General features: G+C 38.8%; 1 protein-coding gene across 1 annotated transcript in view; it reads left to right on the forward strand.

The window, feature by feature from the left end:
- TTC29 (tetratricopeptide repeat domain 29) overlaps nucleotides 1-24,248 on the forward strand; it is a 339,375-nt gene that overhangs the window by 38,006 nt on the left and 277,121 nt on the right. The gene's annotated exons all lie outside the window — the stretch shown is intronic.

The following is a 24,248-nucleotide window of genomic DNA, read 5'->3' on the forward strand; positions in this document are numbered from 1 at the left end:
AGGATGCAGAACCCCTGACCTCTGTCTGGACAGTGCTGATTATCTCTGTGCTGATAACATGCACTCTCCCAAGGAAAAAAAAAACCTCTCTAGCAATACACACCAAACTGAGCATGTGCAGAGTGACTCCACACGATATGTCTTCTTAGGAGATAAGAGGGGGACACTGGAAGAAGGGGAGAATACACAATGCAGAGGATTAACCCCTTAGGCTCCACAGTGAGTATAACAAGCATACTTTACTGCATATACAGACTGATTGTACTGTTGTGGATTTAGTAACACTTTAATTATATGTTTATAGTTTGTTATATTTCAGTGACTCCTTATTTTTGTAGATAGACTTCAGTCATTTATATATTTGTTTCATCATGTCAAAGGTTTCAGGATCTAGACCACAATTATTTTACTGTACAGTGGTGGGAAACTCAAAAACTCTCCTCAAGGTGGAATCATTCTTCTTCTCCGCAGTTCACCACATACCACCAATTTTACAACATTTTCGTGTCAATTAGTTTGATTTGAATTATTCTTATTCCCTTTACTATGCCCTTTCATTTTCCCGAAGCTAACATTTATGAAATGAAGAAGCATCAGGGTAGCGTTCATGGTGAAACTGAGTGAATTGCGGTGAAATACCAATCTTTATAAACAAACCCATTTGTCATTTTATGTAATAGTGATATGCAGTAATGTGATCTTTATTAATAGACCGCATTGTCGTATTAATGATAATGTGTAGTGTTCTTTTTATAAATAGACCTAGATTTGTCCTTTTATACATTAAGGTATAGGGTATTATATCTTAATAAAATAACTCATTGTCATGTTGTAAATTAATAATATGGGGTAGTGTGGTCTTTACACGTAAATAGACCCCATTGTCATGTTATATAGTAATGATAAAGGTTAGTGTAATTTTTGTAAATACTGTTTACCCTATTGTCATGTTGTATAATAATATGACACGTGATAGTGTGATCTTTATAAATAGACCCTTCATGTTATAGGATGAGCATATGTAGTAAGTCATTGCTATTTCATATACTGGGGTTATATATATTTTTTACCGTACAGTGCAAAATCATAACTGAAGGATTCCTTTTCTGTCATTTAGCAGCCTTTTTGCTGTAACCTACATATTTTTCAACTCCTTTCACTAGTATTTTGTTTTCTTTACTTGCTTAGAGGCTGGGTTCACACTGATGCGGTGTGGAATTCGCAAAGTTTTCTGTGCGAATTCCCATTCATGCGAACCGTTGCGGGTGTGTATGTTAACAAAACCCTGAAATCGGTCCGCAAAACGCGGTGCAATGTGCAGAATCGTATCGCATAGGTGTGAATACCTATGCTACCTGATTCTAGTGCGGACCCAAAAAAGGGTCCTGCACCTTTTTGGCGCGGGTGAGGTGCGATTTGAGCCATACATAATGTATGGCTCCAAACGCAGCATGCACAAATCGCATGTGATTTGCACAGGAATGCGGTGCGGTTTCTGTGTGAATCACAGGCGATGTTACCGCACCGCATTAGTGTGAACCTAGCCTAAAGCATACATAGAACTGATTTGTAACAATTAAATGATATGTGATGTATGTCATACAAATGATTAGCAACAATACTGTAGTAAAAGCTTTGTAAACAGAAATTATTGCAAATGTAAAAGCACAGTAATAGGCTTGATTTCCACATATAATTTGCTTGTGAATACATTATAAGTCTGCTACTCTGTATAAGCCCTTCATTCCTCTCTGAGATTTAGTCAAAAATTAATTTTTTATCAATGCTCAAAAATACATTGCAAAACATAAAAAAATACTATCTTGCTTAGTGTTTTGTTGTTGTACCGATCCTCAGGTCTGTGTTATTCTACCTTTCGGTCTCTTCCTACAGTATACACTATGGCATAAGTGTATCCACTGTGAAAATCACTGGGTTTCGCATTTCATCACATACTTACTGCTGCCACTGAGATTTAATAATTCTTCATAAAAAGGTTAAAAAAGTTCTAATGAAGTCCTGCACATTATGTACAACTTCACTTTCTAAACTCTGTAAAAGAAACTTTCATATTTAATGGGAAATCATGAATTATTCCATTTATTATCCTCATCCTCCTTTCAAAGACATGATCTGGATAAAAGGCGGGGTGAATAATTTAGAAAAAAAATGAAATGCATTTTTAATGTGAAGGTGCAACTACAGATTCTCTTGACTATTAGCGAGTGCAGAGGAAACAGAATTTTACTTACAAAACCTCATCAAACCTTAAATTACATGACATACTTCTGTAATAAAATACAGAAGAAAGAAAAGTTTTTTTTCCGCACAAGTTGTTTTTATTAATACGGTAAAGTTGAAAAGTTTGGGGTATATGCAACACCAGATTCCTACAACTGTTTATAAATATCCAGGCATATATTTCTCTTTCAAATGCAGTCAAAAAATCAAAACTCCCTGAACTGCGTACCTCTTGTCACTGTATTTTAGCTTTAGCTCACTGTATTAATGATTTAATCTTGCCATGTGCTGGCAAGTTTCATTCTGAATACTGTAAGAAATTAATTGCCATGGTCACATCAGACTGCTTAAAGCAAATGAATAAATAAAGAAAAATAAATAATTATTTGTATAAATAAAAGAAAAGATATGGAGTGTCTAAGAACGTTAATACTCTGTGAGATTGTGTGTACAACAACAAGAAGTTGTTGTTTGTAGTCTAGTTTCTAGTTTTGTTGCTGTTCTAGAGCTTGCAAATTGAATAGAAATCAACTGAAAAATGCAGCTAGACATAAATTGTTAGTTAATTTAATCAAATCATGCCTAAAGTTATTTACATCCCCTTCCCTCTTTTTTTGCTTTTTCTTCAGATATCTAGTCTGTCCTATCTAGAAATTTAGTTGATTTAGTCATGACCAACACCACACTCATGGGGCCAGATATACTAAACTTTGACTTGATGTGAACTGAAGCAAAGTGCATAATTCACATATCCTATCAAGTGCAGGAGTTTGAAGATGTAGAGCTTTTTCTTCACAGAATTGGAGGTTTGAAGTGAACACAGGTTAACTTCAGCTGACTTCAAGCTTTAGTAAATCTACAAAATGTCCAAAGTGTGTTTTTCAAAGTATAGTACACCCATTTAAATTGTATTTCCTTCAAACATCAGGTTAAAAAAAAATCCTTAAAAGTTACCTTTCACTGTTGATAATACTTATGTAAAAAGGAACAGCCATTCTTTAGGGCTTTATGCTAGTTGTAGGGCAATGATGTGACTCCCTATGAAACGGTTCAGATTTATTGCCCTTGAAATAATACTTGGCTCTGGAATGACAGAACAGCTACTGCAAATGAGGATAATTGTTTATTGGATTTGCTGACTTTAAAGCATATCTTTGGTCAAAATGTAAAATCATATAATTATTTCCACATTGTATTTCAATTATTTCTAGCCTACTCCTAATAGTTTGAATGATCTTGAAGTTTGTAAACTTTGTGAGGATCCCCACACATTTACGTCCATGAATTTTGTGACATGTATTCACTATGACTAGTCTGTCTTCTGAACTGCAGCTGAGAGGAAGAGTTTAAGGAGGCAGAGTAAGTAAAGGTTTTAGATGAAAAAAATGAAAAACACTGCATGATTTGCAGATGCAAAAGTGACAACATGTTTCACATTGAAAGCAGAAGTGATGTAACATTCTTTTGCTTCCTCTGTGTGATAAAACACCTGTGAATAATCCAGATACAGTCTGCTTGTTGTTTGGCCAACATAAAGCAGTCTGTTGAACAGGCTTAAAAGCTGTAGTTCCAATCTGTTAACATATACCACCTTGATTCCTTCTTGGAAAAAAAAGAAGATAATTGCTTATTTCTAGCTGCATACTATTTGCTCTCTCAGAAAAAGTAGCCTGGCTGAAAAGGATTACAAGCTTAGCAGCAAATCTGTAATTTTTTTTCTTTATTCAGTCTGTGAAAATGCAATCTGCTTACGTTCGCCCGGCCAGCGCTTGCGGTGCAGTTGTGATGCAGTTGCAGGGCATTTGCTGAGCATTAACACCATTCAAACTTCATTATAGGCATTTGTGGGGTGTTTTTAATGCTTGGCAAATGCCTATTAACCGCCGCTAAACCGCGCATGCACCGTTTGCGGAGCGTTAAAAATGCTCCGCAAACGCCGGACCAACACTTGTCATACGCTATAGGGGCATTTGGCAAGAGTTGGAAAAACAGTCAAGTTTGAATGAGCCCTAAAGGTTGTAACTAAATGAATAACAGCTGATCATTGTAAGCACCCCTATCAGTGGTAAAGTGTTTGTCTCCACCCTCCAACTTCGCTGCCCACATTGGTCTATTATAGGAAGTTGAAAAATAACAGCAGGATCAACAGGCAAAAAATATACAGTCGGACTCCGAAAAACAAAGACTGCTTTGGTATTGCTAGCGACAGACTGCATCATTTTTGTAATTTTAGATTTTTGCCCTTAGTACCATGTTAATATCTGTGGGGCTAAACTGTAAAATTTTGACTTTGTCAATCTGTGCATCAAGACAATACTTTTTTTTATTTCCAGATGTAACATTTTGTATCTTCAGTGTCCTAAAAAATACACGCCTTATATATTTCCGGTTGCAGTGTGCTTGCTCTCTCTCTCAGAAATTGCTGCCTACCCAAGAAAGACTTAAAAAGTGTGCTTCAATCTGTGTAATTTTTTTTAGTCTTCAATCCTAGGAAATAGACATTCATTTTTAGACATTTGTGCTTTCTGTGTCTAAAATTGCAGACTATATTACCCTTTAAAAAAATTGCAGACTATCAAAATGCTTAAAAAATCTGCTGAAAATGCGGGCTATTTTTCAGTCTCCAAAAATACACTGTTATTTGCCTAATTAAGATGAATTCTGTGGGCTCTCTCCATCTGACATAGCATTTTAGCTAAAAAGGAGTACATACTGCCCAACAAATCAGTTCTGTTATTTTTGCTTGTGGCTGTGGAAAATTTCACTCCTTTCTAGTTACATATAACACCTGCAAAGTCTTTTTGACATTGTGGCCTTGTAAAAACACTTACATGGTGTGCAACATGTTCATGAAATATGCATAGCTCTTGACTGTGAAATAATAAACAATGTTTTTCCAAGATGTCATTTGCCACACCTCTTCATCTAATATAATGGCCAAGTACAAATGCTTGCATAATGTGCAGCAAATGCAATATTAATAATGTCATGGAAACAACCGTGACCTGGGCCCTTGGAGGGGCCTGGGGTAGAGCCTGCTTAACACCGGCTATGGAAACAGGACTATGGAGACACCCCCCCTAGGATCTTTTACAAAGAATATTTTTGGTGCTTTTCCCTGGCATAATGTTAAGTCACCCTGTGCCCATTATAGGTGCAGAGTTTGAATCACGCATTAAGGAGTTAAATTTGGGACCTATTCCTGTTTTGTGAATAATGGGATTAACCTGGCTGACTAGGTGATAATCTCTAACTTCCCTTAATCACCTCCAAACTGTTAGGTGCCAGAAAGGAACCCATTTTTCTTTTGAGATTGATTGTTTGTTTATGTGATTTCAATTTCTCCTGATGTATGTCATACCTGAAGGATTTAGATGTATAAATATTCTGAGGTTTCTTAATAAAGTCAGTTCTGTTTTACTCCAACATTGGTTCTGTCTGATGCATAGGGTAAATTTGCTATCTACAGTCCTAACCTAATTTACTAGTCCTGTATGATAATTAGGGAGGTTTGGGCTGAAATTGCTATATTCTGGTTCCAGAGTGGAAGAAGCTGTAGTTTGGTAGAGATACCCAGTTGGGGTGTCAGACAGTCTGTCACAATTAATATCATACTCCGTTATTTCTTGAGAAATATTGACTTACCTCTCGCTCTTACATTGCTGCCCTGGACCCCAATCAATCTGCTGAGATATTTTCCAGCCACTGTGCCATATATTTAACTGTTGTCTCTGAAACATGGAACTGTAATTTTTGTTATTTTACACTCACAACTGCTTCATCTCTGGGCACATGTGGGCATGTGGTTTTGAGATGTTTGGGTGCACTCTGGAATGACATTTTATTAATTTTGAACACAGTAAAGTCTGGTAATAAGATAAAGATCATAAGCTATTCTACATGATTTTTTGACACTTTTTTTGGCAAATTTTTATGAAGTTGATAGCATTATCTTTTTTTTTTTCTTCGAATCTTAAACTTTGCGATAGATTTTAACTATATTGTCTCTGCTACTTCCAGCACTCAATTATGGTCTTATACTGCTACACCAAAAAATGCTGTATTTGGAAAGACTACTTATTAAAACCTTTTTTTGTGGAAATCAACCATATTAGATTGCTGCCACTGTATGTAAGCCAATGAATAATGTAATAGCAATTACACATGGAATTTATGTGATGCTACAATACGGTGTCCCCGATGCTGTCCCTGAGAATCTCATTGTTCTGTGAAACAACATATAGCTATAAGGCATTCCTTAAGCATGTCATTTGAAGGTTTTTTGTATTTTCAATGTTGCCCTTTAAACCTTTGCTGCTAGAGCCGCTTTTGCATTTTTTGGCACATATGTTAAAAAAAAAATCATTTTAGGCCTAGATTATGTAAAACCCTAAACATTACATATTTTCTGAAAGCAGACATCCTAGAGAATAAAATGATAGTAGTTCCAATATTTTATGCTGCACAATATTAGTGCAATGATTTACGAAATACAAAACTTCAGATAAAATACACTAAAGCTACTTTAAGGGCAAAATAAGCTCAATATATTACATAATTATAACATATAAAAGATGAGGTTGCCCTGAGTAAACAGATACCCAACATGTCAAGCCTTAAAATTACATGTGCCTGTGAAATGTCAACAAACTTTTGTACCCAATATTTTCTGGTGACCTTTTCAAACACTCTACAGCTTAGAGATAACCTTGAATAAGGAGCCTAGAATTATTGCTCTCACTCTTGCGTCTGTGGCAATATGTAAAATGTTTTAGTGCATTAGCACTACTGGCTTGTAGATTTACGTTTGTACGTGCACGTATGTGGGGGTGGAAGGGTTTGAAATTTTCTGGGAGGGATTTTTAATTTTTGGATGTCATATTTTAATTAATACACTTTTTTAAACAAAAATCCCCTATGTGAGTTTTTTGGGGACAGGTTCTCTTTAATGAGACCTCAGGGGTCTAAACCCTGTCTGTACTGTGCTGGCAAATATCAGTTGTAAACTAGATTTGCTAGCTGCCTAAATCCTATAAGTGCTGACTTTCTATTTTACATTTGTAAACTAGATTTGAACATATAGTGGAGTTTCTAAAATTTGACAGCAAAAGTGGAAAAACAATTTAAAGTGGTTCTAAAGCCTGGGTGTTTTTTTTTTTTTTGTTTGTTTGTTTTTTTACCTTATTGCATTTTCTGAATTGAAAAAAAATTCCACTGACTATTTACACCCCCCCCCCCCCCCCCAAAAAAAATAAGATACAGAATAATTTGCCTGAGTCTGTCAGCGAGCCAACACTGCCCAGCTGCAGTCTTCTCTCCCCTTTCTTCCTTTACTTACAGGGACTCGGGCTGCTGCAGGAGCCATTGGCTTCTGTTTCTGTCAATCAAATCCTGTGAGGGGGGTTGGGCCAAGCTGCACTGTGTGTGTCTATGTATACATGCAGCCCAGCTTGGGATCAAGCCCAAAGGTGTGCCACCATAGCAAGCGGATTGCTATGGGGGCACACAAAGAAGAGGAGGAGCCTAGAGCCCCAGCTTGGGACCCCCAGAAGACGTTTTGGACCGCTCTGTGCAAAACCACAGAGTAGGTATGTATAACTTTTTTTATTTTAGGGAAAACAATCCAGCCTTTACAATCACTTTGGGGCTAAAAGGCTTTCTCACTGCTGAACATAAATGACATTTGTTTTTATAGGTACATCCCCCCAGACTATTGCCCAGCTGCCTATGCCCTTTGTTTGACAATCCCTTGCCTATTATTCCAGAAAATGACCATTACTCTTTTTTAAGATTCAGCACTCAGTGGCTTCAGTGAAATTCGGTACTGTTCAGGATAAATGTAACTCCTTTTACCTGCTTTTTATATTGACTAAATCATTTTTTTCTAGTATTATCACTAGCGAGCATAGCAAGTTAGGCAGGCCAAAATCATTGAGGCTGGTTGAATGAATGGACATGGGCTGACTGCTTAAAGGCTTTTTTTTTTCAAAGTTAATTGCATAAACATGCAAGTTTAGATCATTAAAGGGTAACTCCACCTTTGTGGGAAACAAATAGAAAATAAAAAAAGTAATATAGCATATACAATTGTGGCACAAGGCACATTGTAATTTAACCACTTCAAGTCCGGACACTTTTACCCCCTTCCTGTCCAGGCCTATTTTCAGCTTTCAGTGCTATCACACGTTGAATGACAATTGCATGCAACACTGTACCCATATGATTTTTTTAGCATTTTTTTGACAGATAAAGCTTTGTTTTGGTGGTATTTATTCACCACTGGGATTTTTATTTTTTTTGCTATGTAAATGAAAAAGTCCAAAAATTTTGAAACAAAAGTGTTTTTCTTATAAAATTTTGCAAATAAATAATATTTCATCATAAATCTTGGCCAAAATGTATTCCATTATCTTTTTAGTAAAAAAAACCCCAAATTAGTTTATAACCAAAAAATTATAATTTTTAAACATTTTTTTTTTACATTTTTATTTTACTTTTTTTATATTATTATTTATGTTTTTTTTTTTTTTTACATACTGTCACCCTTGTGGGGGGTGAGGAAGATTTTTTTTTTTTTACACTGATTGCTTTTTCACCCATAAAGGCTGTAAAAGCAATCATTTCTCCTTCCCTCTGGCTGCATTCTTGCAGCCACTGAGAACTACTGTGTGAGCTGTGAGCTGTCACATGGTACAAGGCTGTTGTGAAGAGCCTTGTACCATGTGACCTCTGTGATCATTCGCAGATTTCACATGTAGTAAGCAATGATGTCAGAAGTGACATCTTGCTTACTACTCTGCATGTGATCACTGATTGGCCAATCAGTGATCACATGATCAGGACCTCGCATAGAGGTCCTGTACAACGATCAGTGTTCCACTGAGTCCGTAGGACACAGCGGGCACCAGATCACGGTGCTGCGCGCTCCCTGGGAAGGACCCTGCACTGCCACCGTCCGGCCGTTTATACACAATGGCCGGACGGGAGGTGGTTAATGCTATTAAAAATTACCTTTACTTTTCAATTTGCCGTGGTGTAATTTTCTGCAAAATGATTCTCTTACTGATTTTACCATAGGTCTGCACTAAGATACAAGTCAGATTTTGGGCATCCTCTGCAACACAAATTTTGGCGAGAAACTCCCAAAGGGGAATTGTATCTAAAGGGAATCACTACCATTTACTTTGCACATAGACACAGACATACAGCTATTTCTGCAAAATAATAAAAGGTAGCAATCTGCAAAAGAGTTGGCTTAACCACTTGCCGACCACACTATAGCCTAAAGCACGGTCGTCCAGTTCTGGGAGGATGTCTATTGACGCCCTTCCAGAACTGCTCCCCCCACGTGCCTGCTGGTGATCTCTGTGATCACTGTGTCCTTTGGATCATCAATCATGGTACCTTTACCAATCACAGCGGTCGTTTACCACGTGATCAGCTGTGTCCAATCACAGCTGATCATGATGTAAGTCAGTCAGTGCCGCCAGTCAGTGCTGCCTATCAGTACCCTTCAGTGCTGCCTATATGTGTCCTTCAGTACTGCCTATTAGTGCTCATCAGTGGCACCCATCAGTGCCCATCATTCTGCCTATCAGTGCTCATCAGTGGCGCCTATCAGTGCCCATCATTCTGCCTATCAGTGCTCGTAATTCCCGCCTATCAGTGCCCATCAGTGCAGCATATCAGTGCAGCCTCATCAGTGCCTCATCAGTTCCCACCAGTGCCACCTTATCAGTGCCCATCAGTGTTGCTTATCAATGCTACCTCATCAGTGCCCATCAGTGCAGCCTATCTGTGCCCATCAGTGCAGCCTCATCAGTGCACATCAGTGAAGGAGAAAAATTACCCCTTTGCAAAATTTTAGAATAGAAAGTAAGACATTTTTAATTTGTTTAGCAAGAAATAAAACACCCAATGATGATTAAATACCACCAAAGGAAAGCTCTTTTTATGTAAAAAAAATAATAAAAATGTTATATGGGTACAGTGTTGCATGACCATGCAATTGTCATTGAAAGTGCGACAGCGCTGAAAGCTGAAAAGTTGCTTGGGCAGGAAGGGGGTAAAAGTGCCTGGTAGGCAAGTGGTTAAATCCCTGCAATGTACTTAGATCACCCGGAGCGGAATGTTTTTTTATCAACAAAAGTGGAGTTCCTTTTTAAAGAAATGGAAAGAGAAAAATTGATAGGCCTGTACACTGCCCCCTCCCCCCCCCCCATTAACTAACAGGGGTAACTTACTTGAAACATGCCATGGACAGCTTTTTTATCCGTTCTGTCAGAGTGCTTCAAATACCTTTGTAAACCTCTTACATTTAATTATGTTACCAGGACCAGACAGTGTCTACATCACACAGTCTGAACACCACTGGCTTCCCCAAAAGACACACAGTCACTCAGCAGTACTTGGAAAACAGTGATTAGCAGGGGTTCAAGAAGGGCTATCCTAGTGATCTGCAGTGATAGGTTAAATGTTGAAAAACATCTTTAAATTTAGCAAGAAAAAATCTACCAGCAGTGAAGGATTAGAAGCTTTTTCTCTTCTTATGGCACAATACTGAAATAGACTGTTCACTTTGCACGGGAATTTGCACCAGAGCTTAGTGAATGAAGTGAAGCTCTGTTGACTTCTGTTATCCAATCATGTGAAAATAAAAAGCAGTTTTTTATTTTCTTTACATGTTTTTATTTATTCTTTGAAGGAGAAACCTCACCACATTTTGTAAGCTGTGGGGAAAATTCCCTTGCAACAGTGAAAAAAAATTATAAATGAACATTTTTGCAGATAAGCAGCCTGCAAAGCATTGAACCTGCAGTGAGCATATCACTGGAGCAATGTCAGACTCCTGCAGACTCTCAGGATAGCTGTCTGCCCGCACATCTTATACTTGAGAGCAGGAAGATCAATGAATTACGAGAATTGAGAGCTACAAGCCATCAGCCACAAAGACAGATGGGGTTTGTAGTCTATGCATTCACTGGAAACTGAAACAAAGAAAGTTCAGAAAGATGAACTTAGTCTTTAAGTTTTGTCTCATATCATTTCCTTAACTAGCTGTCTTTTTGATAGCAAAAGCAATGTGTTAGCATTTAGGTTTGGTGTATGGAAGAAATGAGTGCAGATCTTGCTCTTTGAGACAAAACATTTTTTGTTTTGGATAGAGTGGGGAAGGAATAAACCTCTTTCATGTTACACACTGTTTTATTGCTGCTTATTCCCCATTGGGGAGATCTCCCCTTACTTCCTGACCTAGAGATACAACAGCAAGTGAAAGGATATCCTCCCAAAGAGAAATTCCTGATATAGCAGTTGACGCAGAATCCAGTGACCCCCACAAAATGCATCTCTTATAGGCTATAATACAGTATAACTCACTACGTTTCTAATATGTTTCTTTCCTGTTGAGGTGATGATCAATTGGGAGCATTTCAGAGAAAAAAAAATCTGTAACTTTAGTTGGAAAATGTGACAAATCTGATAGGATCAGATCCTAGCCTGTATAGTAGTACTCTTCAAAGCGACAGGATTTTTTAAAGTTCTGGTTTAGTGCATTAGAGATAAGGCTTAACAATTTTCAGATATCAATTAATGAAAGAAAAGGAAAAATGATGCATGTAAAAAAAAATGTACAGAAAATAATAATATACAAGATAAACAATAGTAGCAACAACAAAATAAGTGATGAATAAAAAAGAAAGTGTACCAGAAGTGGTTGTAAACCCTTCTATAAACTGGAAAGTGATGAAACAAATCCTTCTACAAAAGGTATACCTGTTTATCTACAGTCTTCTCTACAATCATTCAAAGTGCAGAATTGATAAAGCGTGTCTGAGCTGTCAGAAAAAGGGGGCAGAAAGCTGAAATTACACTCTTCAGAGCTCAGTGAGGAGAGTCCTGAGAGCTGATTGGAGGGGAGGGACACACCCCCTCCACAAAACTCACAAGAACAGAGCTGAGGCTGTCAGTCTGCTGGAGCTCCCTGCCCTGCCACCTTTTTTCTTCTGATGTCAGGAATACTTGTCAGAAGTGACTAATGTTGATAGTAGAAGAACGAAGCAAAATACAGAAATCGCATTTAGTGCTCTTAATTGAGACAAGTATATACTATACAGGGATATACTTTGTCATATTTCATGTCTGAGGTTTACAGCCACTTAACCAAGGTGCTACCCTGTCTGTGGTTCTGGAGTCTAATTAATGTAGGATAGTCTGATCCAGTGTATCCAGGTCTTTGAACTTCAGAATGAACTTTTGGCATATGTGCATCTTTTGATGGAAAACAAAGAGCTGAAAAGCTGTAATTTCAGTAGAATTTTGTGGCCCCTGAGGAGGGTGGTTGCAGATACGACATAACCAACCAAAGCGTCTGAGGAATGGCCAAAGTGTCAAAATGCTTATGATCATTCAGGGGTCGCAGGTTACAGTGTGGTAACCAATATATTATTGTACAGAACAAAATGACCTTTTGAGTTAATCTAAACATGTGTCAGATACCTTTATCATTTAGGAGATGGAATGTGTCTAATTCCCATGAAAAATTACCACATTGTACAAAAAAAGTCATATTTTTTTTGCAGGTTCGTGGCAGTGCCATTATTTAATGCTACCCCAATGCACCGTGCTAATGTACTCACTTTCACACACTCCAAATAGCATGGTAGCAGATTCACGTGTTTTGGTGCATTGTATTTTGAAAAAAAAGTTCATACACATCTTTTGTCTGATTTTCATGTGTAGGATGGCCCAATAAAATGAATGGACTGCCCTAAACACACGCTCTCACATAGTTGCACCTGCATAGGTGTAAACGGAGCCTAAATTGAATAGAAGTATGGGCACTGCTGCTATTTTCATGAGTTGCTGGTTTGTATATATACTGTATGTATATACTGTATTAGCAGTACAGTTAGTTCTATAATATATGGTCAGTCTTTCATCATGCCACAATTGGCCACTATGAACAAAACCATATATTTTAGACCTCATGATGCACTGCCTAAAGTGGTTCTATAGCGTAAATATAAATCTTGTAAAAATTTTCCTCCCCCTCTTTCTACCTGTACAGCATACCAGTTATAAAAGAGAGCAGTGTAAATTCCCTCCTCTTCTGGATTGTCCCGCCAGTGCTCTTGGCTCCTCTTCTTCATTGTGCCACCATAAGAAGCTGCCTCCAATGGTTACACACATGTGAGCTCACTCCCAAGCCAGGCTCTGTGTGTCTGTAGACACACACAGAGCAGCTTGGCCCTGCCCCTGCTCCCTCTTCACTGGATTTGGTTGGCAGTAGCAGGAGCCAATGGCTCCCACTGCTATCAATATTTCCTGTAAGACCAGGTGCTGTAAACAGGCACAACACTGAATTGATACAGGACTTAGATAAGTATTTATAGAGGTGGCAAGAGAAACAGCTGCTGAAAGGTGTTTTACTTTAATGCATAGAATGCATTAAGGTAAAAAACCTTTTGACTTTAGAACCACTTTAGGGCTCCCTTGTGTCAGTGAGCAGCTGCTGCAGGGAAGAGCGCCGCCAATAGAGGGGCAGTAGAAGGTGACGGATGACCTCACAGCTCTAGGAATTTGGCCTGGTTGTCAAGCACTCTCTGACATGGGGAGCTACTGCTTCTTTGTCACATGACCACATTGAAGCAGATTTAAGAAAAGGTATTCACACTACACTCCTATAGACAGTGTGCAGCATAGATAAAAGGAGGAGGCAATGTTTTTAACAAGACTTTACTTTCACATTACAAATTATACGTGTGCATCCACCTCGGAGCTGCGTGCAGACAGCCCATAAAAGTGGATGCACACACAGTGCTGAATGCAGAGGCTCTGTGCAACCGCTCCTGCACACATGTCAACTTTGACATGTGATTGTGTCCATGCTGGAACTGTGTGTGCATCCATTTCTGTGGGATGCCTGCTTGCAGCGCCTACGTGGATGCATATATCTGCCAGCAGCTCTGCATGGCTTAATCCCCCATCTGAATGAGCCCTTAATGTTCCAGACCTGTAAAGCAAATAATGGCTTGTCTCGATATCCCTGTCATCCCTTTCTCCATTCAGTTCCGTTGCTGAATTTGGCACTAAATACTCAGAGATACCCTAGACCAGTGGTTCTTAACCTTGTTGGAGGTACTGACCCCCACCAGTTTCATATGCGCATTCACCGAACCCTTCTTAATTGGAAAAATAAAATATGATTTTTCAAATTCAAAACATAGGTATATATTTAGGTATATATTTATACATAGGTGCACAAAATTAACAAAACCATTAAGAACAAAGAAAAAAACCATTAAAACATGATTTTCACACAAAAACAAAAACATAATAATGAATATTTACTGCACGAATCATATGAGTCGGGTGTGGGTCTTCACCTCCGCCGAACCCGCGAGACTGACTCACCGAACCCCTGGGGTTCGATCGAACCCAGGTTAAGAACCACTGCCCTAGACGTAGAAAACAAACTAAGAAAAATGATCACAATTTTGAGGCTTGCTGAAGCTACTTATTCTGTAAGTGAATAAATCAGTTCCTGAAAGTGCCTAAAAAACTGAGGGTTTAATATCAATTGAAGGAACACAGCCTGAAAGAATGTTACTGCATCTGTGTCCTTTTTGGCCCAATAGAAATGAATTGTAATGAACTTACATTTTAACACAGTTTACCATATGACCAGCAGATAGATTTCATTTTTTCGGGAAATGCAGCAGAAGGAACTTTGACATATTTTAAGATCATGCAGCTTTGCATTAGATTATATGTCACAACACATGTTAACAAATATACAAAAGGGCATGCATTGTGTGAATCTTGCCTAGTTTTATAATGGCCATGCTGAGTGCTCTCATTTTTAGGAGTAAGTAACCCCAGGGGTTTTGCCAGTATGTTTCCTCTATGTAATATTTTTTTTCTCAGATAAATGAGCTTTGAGTTACTTGTTAAAACTATTTTTTCCTTTATAGTATTTGACTATTCATGACTGCAGTTTTGTTATTTTTCCAGTAGATGCCCCCAGAGACCACTTGACATAGCTACTGATAAAGCCTATGTTGACACTATTTTTTAATATAAAAATAGATGCACTTAATCTGGTTTTAAATACAAATATGTGTATAATAAATGTGATACGGAACACTAACAGGTTATCATACTTGAATGTTGTTCTTTTCTCACACTATCACTTTTTCTCTAACTGTCCTTGCTTATGTAAACAAAAGTAAATATAACCAGAGGAGTGCATTCATCTCTTGTAGGGCAATGTTCAATTTCTTCTTAATACCTCATGGCAGCCCTTTTGTTATTTAAAACAAAAATAGTGAAACGCTCCTAATTACAAATACAATAAATAGCAATAAATACTAAAATGTAATGTATGGTGATCAATAAATCTAAAAGATCTCCACACAAACATTTTTTTTCAGTGCATAATGCATGTCATAAAATTCAACACGTTATAAAAATCAACACTGCATGGGCCAAAGCCAGTGAAAATATACAGTCATGGCCAAAAATATTGGCATCCCTGCATTTCTGACATAATGCACCACTTTGGCCAGAAAATTGTTCAATTACAAGTGTTGAGACATTCTCATGTTTATTTATTTTGTTTGCATTGGTATGACACAAAAAAAGTGGAGAAACAAAAAGCCAAATATGACACATTGACACATTTCAAAACCCCCAAAATGGACTGGACAAACTTATTGGCACCCTCAATTTAATATTTGTTAGCATACCCCTTGGAAAAAAATAACTAAAATCAATTGCTTTCTGTAACCATCAGTGAGTTTTTTACATCACTCTTCTTTCACCAACTGCTCCAGGTCTCTCAGATTGGAAGGGTTCTTTTTCACAAGTGCTGTTTTGAGATCTCTCCACAGGTGCTTAATTGGATTGAGATCTGAACTCATTAGCCATTTCAGTACTCTCCAGCAGTTTGTCTGAAACCATTTCTGGGTGCCTTTTGGCATGTGTTTGGGTCATTGTCCTGCTGTAAGACCCATGACCTCTGACGGAGACCCAACTTTCTGACACTGGGCCCTACATTGCGCCCCAGAATTCTTTTGTAGTCTTCAGACTTCATAATACCATACACATGGTCAAGACATGCCTGAAGCAGCAAAGCAACCCCAAAACATCAGTAAGCCTCCACCATGTTTGACTGTAGAGACTGTATTCTTTTACTTTATGGCCTCATTGCTTTTTATGAAAACAGTAGAATGATGGGCTTTACTAGAAAGCACAATAAACTGTCCCAAAAGGATTTTGACTTCCTCAGGTAAGTTTTGACAAACTCCAATCTGGCTTTTTTATATTTCTTTGTCAGCAGTGGGGTTCTCCTGGGTTTCCTGACATAGTGTCCATTTTCATTCAGATGGTGATGTATAGTGCGAGATGACACAGTTGTACCCTGTGCCTGAAGGTCAGCATAAATTTGTCTGGATGTTGATAGAGGTTCTTTATCCACCATTCAAACAAACCTTCATTGCAATCTTTGATCATTTTTTCTCTTTCGTCCACACCCTGGGAGATTAGCTACAGCGCCATGGGTGGTAAACTTCTTGACAATGTTGCGTATAGTGGACACAGGAACATTAAGGTCTCTGGAGATGGATGGTCTCTGGAGATTGTCACTGCAATGACATCATAAGCTCCTCCCACTTAATGCGTTACATCCCTTGTGGACTTTCTCAAATGCTGTAAATTTAGAATGCTTTCAGAGATAGAAGCGTTAATAGTTCATTTTTTTTTTTTATCATTTAACAAAATGGAAAATAAATGAAGAAAAGAGAAATCCAAATCAAGTCAATATTTTGTGTGACCACACTTTGCCTTCAAAACAGCATCAGTTCTTCTAGGTACAATTGCACACAGTTTTTGAAGGAGCTTGGCAGGTAGGTTGTTCCAGATATCTTGGAGAACTGACCACATATCATCTGTGGAAGTAGGCTGACTTGAATATTTCTGTCTCTTCATGTAACAGACTTGATGATGTTGAGATCAGGGCTCTGTGAGGGCCAAACCATTATTCCAGGACTTCTAGTTCTTCTTTACACTGCAGGTAGTTCTTAATGACATTGGCTGTATGTTTGGTGTCATTGTCCTGCTGAAGAATACATTTGAGGCCAATCACACTCCTCCCTGATGGTATGTCTTGATGGATCAATATCTGCCAGCATTTCTTAACACAGAGGCCACCATTGATCCTGACCAAATCTCCAACTCCATTTGAAAAAATGCAGCCCCAAACTTGCAAGGAACCTCCACAATGCTTCACTGTTGCCTGCAGACACTCGTTATTTACCACTCTCCAGCCCTTTGGCGAACATACTGCCTCCTGCTACAGCCAAATATTTAAAATATTGACTTAGTTTTGAATCAATCCAGAGTTCCTTCTGATATTTTTCTGAACCCCAGTTCCTATGTTTTCGAGAATAGGTGAGTTGCTTAGCCTTGTTTTCATATTGGAGGTACGGCTTTTTGGGTGCAGTTCTTCCATGAAGAACACTTATAGCCAGACTTCTCCAGACAGTACTGTAGATGGATGTGCCTGGGTCACACTGGTTTCTGCTAGTTCTGTGTTTATGACACTGCTGGACATCTTCTGATGTCAGAGAGAAGTAAACATGATGTGTCTTTCATCTGCTGCATTAGGTTTCCTTGGCCGACCACTGTGTCTGCGGTCTTCAGCATTGCCTGTTTCTTTGTGCTTCTTCAAAAGAGCTTAAACAGCACATCTTGAAACTCCAGTCTGCTTTGAAATCTTTGCCTGGAGAGGAGCTTGCTGATGCAATGTAACTACCATGTGTCTTGCTGCTGTGCTCAGTCTTGCCATGGTGTATGACCTGTGACATGAAACTGTCTTCCACAACCTCACCTTAGCAGCAGAGTTTGGCGGTTCCTCACCCAGTTTTAAGACTCCTACAAAGCTGTTCTGATTCAGTTAATGACTGTGTTTCACCCTACTTATGAAATTGATGATCATTAGCACATGCTTGGTATAATTAGTTAATCATACACTTGACTCTAATCCTACAAAATCTCTGACTTTGTGCAAGTGTACAAAGTGTGCAAGTGTAAGAATTGATGCTGGTTTGAAGCCAAAGGGTTGTCACGCCAAATATTGATTTGATTTAGATTTTTCTTCTGTGCGCTCACTTTGCATTTTGTAAATTGGTAAAAGTAAACAATTATCATATATATATATTTTTTAAAGCATTCTTACTTTACAGCATTTCTTCGCACCTCCCTGAAACTTTTCCACAGTAATATATATATATATATATATATATATATGTATATATATATATGTTAATTACAACAGTCTTATTTTATTTAAACAATTTAAAGCAAAACTTAACCTTCCTATACCTTGGCAGCTAAAAATCGTGCCATCTTACTGTCTATTTAGATCTGCAGTTGCCATGGAGCTGCACATGTGATCAGCTATGACACCGGCCACTTGAGGGCTTGAAAAGTTGAGAGCTGACATAATCAGAATGGCAACTGTGACAATTATCACCAGAAGTATACCTTGAATATAGCATACACTGCACATGATCTAGTAGGCAGTATGTAAATTAAAGCAGTGCAGAAAACAGCATTGGTACTGTATGTATATAATGATTTAACCAGTTGCATTCACATTGGCAAGTGCACCAGATGCCAATTATATGCGACATACCTGTTTGTCACTAGGGCATATGTGCACTGGCGTTCCCGCCACTTTGATCAGCTATGCAATCACATGATTGTGATGTCAACAAAGCTGTTGAATTACTTTTATTCACAACAGCTATGATTTCTATAGTGATGCTGTGATTAGCCCACAGGTATCACATGGTACCAGGAACAGTCACAGCACCCTGTACTATGTGAGGTGAGTTGGAAGCTTTGGGGCATGAACAGAACTATGATTTAATTGGTATTGCTGAATCTTGGCTTCATTTTTCACATGACTGGGCCATTAATATTCAAGGCTATGTTCTCTTTCAGAGAGGAAAGGTGGTGGTGTCTGTTTCTATGTGAGAAATTATCTCAGAGCGAGTGTGAAAGAGGACCTGGTTGATAGAGAGTGTGATGAGGCTGAAGCATTATGGGTGGAACTGCACATGGGGGTGCTTAATACAAAGGTAATTGTTGTTTGTTATAGGCCTCTCAGTGTTAATGAGGAGGTGGAGACTCAGCTCCTTGCACAGATCGAAAGGGCTGCAAGGACTGGGGCAGTGATAATAATGGGGGATTTTAACTACCTAGAAATTGACTAGAGTAATGGTACTGCAGAAACAGTTAAAGGTCAAAAATTTACAATCTACTACAGGACAATTTAATGGTACAGTTCATAGAGGCCCCAACTAGGAATGTTGCTCTGCTGGACCTGGTAATCTCAAACTATGCAGAGCTTATTAAGAATGTCCTTATAAAAGAACATCTGGGTAGCAGTGACCATAACATGATTTTATTTATTGTTAGCTGTAAACAGCAAGCACATACGAGAAAAGTAAAAACCGCTCAATTTTAAGAGAGCTAATTTTCCAAGGCTGAGAGCTGCTCTCCAAGTGAGGGAATATTGGCATCAATGAACACAACTGAGAAATGGATGTTCTTCAAAAAGACTATATGTGAACACATAGCAAAATATATTTCCATGGGCAACAAGCTGAAAAGGATAAAAATCAAACCTATGTGGCTTACGGCCAAAGTTAAAAAAGCTATAGATAATAAGAAAAGAGCTTTTATTAAATATAAAAATGAAGGAATGCTATCATTGTTTAAACATTACAAAGAATATAACAGAATATGCAAAAAGGAAATAAAGGCCGCAAAAATTTAAAATGACCGTCAGATTGCAAAAGATAGCAGGACAAACCCCAAAAATTCTTTAAATATAATAATAGTAAAAGGCCCGGTCCGAGCATGTAGGCCCTTTACAAAATAATCTAGAGTGGGTGACCGGGGACAAAAATAAGGCGAATTTATGAAATACCTTCTTCAGCTCTGTGTATACAAAGGAGCATGAGGGAGCTCTTGTGCATAATGAGCATGGTATTGACACAGCTCCAGATGATCTACATTGGCTCACAATTGATATGATCCAGAAATATTTAGACTGAATAAAGGTGAATAAAGCACCTGGACCGGATGGCATTCACCCACGGGTCCTTAAAGAATTGAGCTCTGTTATTTCAAAGCCATTTTTTCTAATTTTTAGGGACTCTTTAATATGACTGGCATAGTACCACTGGATTGGCGTAAGGCCAATGTGGTGCCTATATTTAAAAAAAGGGTCAAAATCTTTACCAAGCAATTATAGACCTGTTGACTTCTATAGTTGGGAAGATTAACTTCTTTAGTTAACTTCTATAGTTGGGAAGATATTGGACAGTTTAATAAAAGACCAAATAGATGAGTTCTTGCTAGAAAAAAATAATTTAAGCAACAGACAGCATGGATTCATGAAAGACAGATGTTGTCAAACAAATCTGATTTCTTTTCATGAGGAGGTGAGCAAAACCTTGGACAGAGGGATGGCTTTGGATGTGGTATACTTGGATTGTGCAAAAGAGTTTGACACAGTTCCCCACACACGGCTAATGTGTAAGGTAAAGTCTACAGGCTTGGAAAAATCCATATGTAAATGAATAGAAAACTGGCTAAAAGATCATATTCAGAGAGTAGTGGTTAATGATTCATACTCTGAATGGTCTAGGGTTGTCAGTGGTGTACCCCAAGGTTCAGTGTTGGGACCCTTACTTTTTGATATATTTATAAACGACATGGGGTCTGGGATTAAAAAATACTATTTCAGTCTTTGCAGATGACACCAAGCTGTTTAACTGGGCAACTATGTGGCAAATGAGGCTCAGTGTTGATAAATGTAAGGTGATGCACTTGGGGGCTAAGAATATACATGCATCATACATACTAGGAGGAGTACAACTGGGGGAATCAATGGTGGAGAAGGATCTGGGAGTTCTGGTAGATTACAAGCTTAATAATGGAATGCAATTCCAGAACTCTTCGGGCTCTCTGCTGCCTGTACCCAGAACTTCAAGTCTACTGTTTACTTTAATTCAGTAATATTGTGGAATATTCTCATTATCATATCTTGGAGGGCCTCTAATGATCTTCTTTGTGCAAAGCTTTACCTTCATGTTGCTCCTCAAAAGCTCCTGGTCGCTGCCACAATCAGCTCCAGGTTTAGACTTTGTTGTCAGATTTCCATCTCTGTCCTATGCAGAAGTAGTCAGTTTGATTACAATGCATGCACTTGTCCTTGTGTATAGCCGACCCCCTCTTCCCGAGCAAAATCCTCTCGTATCAAAAGAGGTATAGACTCCAGAGAGAGAGAGAGAGAGAGAGATATCATTTTACCCCTATACAAATCATTAGTAATACCTCATCTGGAATATGCAGTTCAATTTTGAGCACCAATTCACAAAAAGAACATTGGGGAACTGGAGAAAGTACAGAGAAGGGCAACCAAACTGATAAGAGGCATGGAGGAGATCAGCTATGAGGAAAGATTACAGGAACTGAATTTATTATCTTTTGAGAAGAGATTAAGATTTTTATGAAAAAAAAACCCAGTGGTGATCAAATACCACTAAAAAAAAAACTCGGTTTGTGTGAAGATAATTATATAAATTCCACCTGAAAAGAAAAAAATAAAAGTCAGCAGCTACAAAAACTGTGGCTGCTGACTTTTAAATTACAGACACTTACCTGTCCCTCGGTCCAGCCGTGTTCTCACCACCGCTGGTTTCACCGGCTGTCTTTTTGCCCTGGCACTGGCATCTTCAGTGTGGGCACCCAGCTTTGACAGCTTCACAGCTGAGTGCCCACTGCGCATGCGCGAGAAGCGCTGCGCTTTGTGAATGGCCCGGTAGTCTTCTGGGACCTGTCACGTATACCAGAAGATTATGGGGAGGGAGAGGGGTAGGACAACTTCCGCTTCTGATCGCCAAGGCGATCGCAGCGTAAGTGGGAGTGGGTACCTGTCGAATTCAGGTACCCGCTCACCAAAGCTGCCAATCCTTATTGAGGAGCAGGGGACAAAGGCTTAAAGCAGAACTTCCCCTTTTGGGTGGAGCTCCGCTTTAAGTTTTCTTGCAGATGAGCTATGTGTTCCAACATTACCCTTCCTAATTGGCAAGGATGAATAAAGACACCAGTCCATGCAGTTTATGTCACTACCATTTTACTCATCAGCTCTTTTCCATTAAAGTATATTGTATATAAAGCCAAAACCTTTTTGGGGGGGAATGGTGGGTAATGGTTTAACCCCTGTCAGGTTTTATGCCATTTGTATTCTATTATTCCTGCCATTTCATTTTTCATTTTTATTCCATTGGGGAGATTTCACTTCTTGTCTTGTAGGCACAACAATATGTAAGAAAAAATCTCTCCAAAGTAAGGGAAGTGAAAGTTGTCATCTGAACAAAAGAGTGTTCCCATTTGAAGATTTCCCCTCTATTCCTGTTCTGCTGTTCACCAAGACATATAGAGAGGATGAGTTTCCTCAGCAAGGATACAGACACCATTAAAAACTTAACTGGGACTTTAGCCCTTTCACACTGTATTCAAAACTAACAAGAAGGGTTTGGTTTAAGATACACTTTAAATCTGAACTTCAGGTTCCCCCCCACCACCACTCATATCCAGATGCTCCTTTTTCATGTGACACTCCAGCCTCAAGTCTGCTCTGTTCTTCTGCTTACCGGAGATTGGGCCCTTCTTTAGTTGTCCACATCATTGCCTGCATGATGTGGACACTTCTTTTGCCTGTTTAGAAGAGGGATTCATTCAGGCTCCAGAAGAGAGTCTGCAGGCAATGACGTTAGCATGAGGACAAGCGGAGACAGGTCAGTGTGGGCAGTGAGGGCACATCTGCAGTGCTGGATTACTGGTCCCCCACACCTGGAAATGGCCCCAATGAGGGACCTGAACTGCAGACTTGCAGGTGAATATGAAGTACTCCTAAAGCTATTTTTTTAAAAAGGTGCCTGGGTAACACTTTGGCTGTAGATGGTCTTAAAAATACATTTCAGTGCTGTTAGATGTTTAGAGGTTACATGTAAAGGATAAGTTCATCTTTTGACAAAAAATAGTAAATGCAATTTTTTTTGCCAGGTAACAAAATACACATTTATTATTTTTTGTTGCAGGAGCCTGTAAAGCATTGTACTAGTGATCAGCAGATCGCTGGTGTCATGAAGGTCTCCTGCAGACCTGTCAATATATCTGCTTGCCCGTATGAGCAGCGGCGGCTGCATTGGGAACATGTTACATGTTCCACTCTCCAAACAGGTGAAATATCTAACATGTTCCCAAAGGTGAACATATCTTTTAAAATGCTTTGTGTGTTCAGGGACTCAACTGGGACTCAACCGGTCCTATTGAGATGTATTCCTGCTACTTCAAAGGAACCACAAAACCAATTCAAATACAGTAAAATCATGTGTTTCAACGACTTCATTTGAATATAAAACACTGTGCGGAAACACAAAACTTAGCTAAATGCATTAAATCTTCCTAAACATGCTGCTGTAAATGGTCATGCACCCTTGTCAGTGTTATAGTTTGTCTTAAATCCTGTCATTGTCACTTTTTCAGGACAACTTAACCCCTTGGCGCCAGCGCCTCCCAGCCCTTTAAGGGTTCCAGAAGCCGGGAGGCGGGGTTTTAGGGTCATGTGACCGCCGTGATTCGCTGTCACAGCAGTCACATGATTGGGAAAGGTTCTGATCAAAAGAGGAAATCGGGACCTTTCCGTGAGTACCAAACGTGTGTGCTGGGAGCCCACAGGGTGCGCGATCTCAACACATATGTGTTTTTTTAATAGAACGCAAATGTACGGCCACTCAGCATCTAGGCCCAGACACCGAAAGGCAGCAATTTTGCATTCGGCCAGCACCAAGAGGTTAAAGAGAAGTATAGTCAATGCTTTTTGGGACATCTCTTCTGGGTCACAGTAGAGCACTTATTTTCGCACT

This window comes from Staurois parvus, unplaced genomic scaffold (assembly GCF_062004578.1).
Source record: "Staurois parvus isolate SC_StPar_1 unplaced genomic scaffold, SC_StPar_1.0 ptg000090l, whole genome shotgun sequence".
NCBI classification, from domain to species: domain Eukaryota; kingdom Metazoa; phylum Chordata; class Amphibia; order Anura; family Ranidae; genus Staurois; species Staurois parvus.